Below are 2,082 nucleotides of genomic sequence, written 5' to 3' on the forward strand. Positions count from 1 at the left end.
GGCGGCAGCCGCACGCCCGCCGCGGGGGCCCCCGGGTCCGCTTCGAGGACGGCGCGGTCTTCCTGGCCGCCTGCTCGAGCGGAGACACCGACGAGGTGAAGAGGCTCCTGGCCAGGGGAGCCGACATCAACACGGCCAACGTGGACGGCTTGACGGCCCTGCACCAGGTAACCCCTCGCGGTCCCTGCGCGCGAGCCGCGAGCCGCCCGGGCGCAGTGGTGTCCCCACCGAGTCCCGCCGCAGCACGCCTCCCGGCCAGCCGCCTGCACGAACCAAGCCTGCGCCCGAATCAGGGTCTCCACCTGGAGGAGTCGCGTCCCCGCCGCCTGATGGTGTTTGGATTTCCCTCCACCTCCTTGGGTTGTCATGGTTACTGGGGGTTTGGTCCCTGGACGTACCCCCGTAGGTTGGCCATGTGCGCTATGTCTGGGCGGAGTGCCGGTGCACCGAGGCCCTCCGTGCACGGCCAGTGCCGGCTGTCACATGCCCTTTCAGAAAACTTGGCTTTCTGCTTGGGCGGCCCTGAGACAGAATCTCTTGGATGATGACCCGAAGAGCGAGGCCCGCGCTGGGTCAGGAGGCCGCTCTTGCTTTGCCGGTTTGTAGTGATTGAAGCACCGCTTGTTTCCTGCAGGCTCCAGCTCCCAGATCGCCTCGACTTGGCGATGGGGTCTTGCTTTCTCCTTAGCAGTTCGTTACCTCCCTAAGGGCCTCCTGTGGAGAAGCGACCTACTGAGTCACTTGTGTTTGTGTGACACTTTTTGAATGGCCTTTCTATTTTCGTTTTTCTCTAAAGCCCTCTATAGCAGTCATGTGCGCTATGTGTCACTACAGTATACGGGACTGTGGGTGACTTGCCAACACCACCTGTACTTCTCATCTGGTGCAATGGCATTTTGCATGTAGACGGTCATGACTGACTCCACCCTCCAGCCAAATGGAACTTCACAGTTATTTTGGGGAGCTGAGAGCTGGACACCCACTCTTAATCTTCCTTATTCTTCTTCTGCCGTCAGTGCAAAGTGAATGTGTTGGCATGAGATCCCACTTCTAAGTGATAGCTCAATGTTGTGTTCTAGCCATTCCCCGAATGTATTAACCAGTAGCTTTCTCCTCACCAAGGTTGCGACCCTTCTCTCTCAGATGGAATAACTTTTTCTTTCCGCCCTTTTCTTCTCCATTGTTTTTCTGGTCATAACGGTGCCCCTGAGGTGGCAGCCAACACTTGTGTAGTTTCTTGCTGTTTGAACTTATTTCCTATGCGCACCTCGTGTGAGGTTCAGCCGCGATCCTCTGCAGCAGGTGTGGCAGGTAGTGTGGTTTCCATTTTACAGATGAGGGGTCTGAGACTCAGAAAACTCCCTGGGCAAAATTAGAAAGGAGAGAGGGCGAAGCATGGACTTTTCAGATTCAAATCCCAGAGCTTTGTATCCCACCCAGTAAGAAGCCGAATATAAATAAGACAGGTGCTAATTGGCCTACGTTTATTATTTTAAATTTCCGAACTCTTTGAGAAGGTGAACATTTATTTTCCGGGCTATTTGGGATGTTAAGGAGATTGAGAGCTGGATTCTGGAGGGAACCGTCCCGTGGGTTCATGGAGGACAGAGAAGTCGGACTTCCAGCTGTCTAGTCCACGTGTTCCTGTACTGAGTCACTGTTCTGTGGAAGCAGTTTTCTTCGTGTGACTAGGTAGCCCCGTTAGGGAGACTGCTGGCTGAGTCTGGTCCTTACCACACATAGTTTAATACACCCAAGAAAAGCACCTTCTTTGAGGTCACTCTTGGTAGATCTTTGCACACAGGCCACGTTTTTCTGATCACCTCTCCTGTGACTGATCTCTTTGATGCCTTCCTCTTTTAACCCCCATCCCAGATTGTGAACTATGGTGGTCAATATGCTCATCACACTCAGGACCCTTGAAGCAGCAGGGGAAGGTGGCGACAGCTATGGAGTTGTTTTAAAACACTTGCCAATGCAATACAGTCAGCCCTCTGTCTCCGTGGCATCCAAGGGCTGACTAAGGGGCGTGAGCATCTTTGGGGCGCCTAGGACCACTCCCCCACAGATGCCAAGGGGCGA

At 54.2% G+C, this 2,082-nt stretch overlaps 1 protein-coding gene across 1 annotated transcript in view; it reads left to right on the plus strand.

Moving 5' to 3' along the window:
- Positions 1-7: 7 nt before the first annotated feature.
- PPP1R12B (protein phosphatase 1 regulatory subunit 12B) overlaps positions 8-2,082 on the plus strand; it is an 82,950-nt gene continuing 80,875 nt past the window's right edge. The window contains exon 1 of the mRNA XM_025044268.1: positions 8-167. The gene's annotated coding sequence lies outside the window, so the exon portion shown is untranslated. The remainder of the gene's footprint in view (positions 168-2,082) is intronic.

Source organism: Pteropus alecto, unplaced genomic scaffold (assembly GCF_000325575.1).
Source record: "Pteropus alecto unplaced genomic scaffold, ASM32557v1 scaffold563, whole genome shotgun sequence".
Taxonomy (NCBI): domain Eukaryota; kingdom Metazoa; phylum Chordata; class Mammalia; order Chiroptera; family Pteropodidae; genus Pteropus; species Pteropus alecto.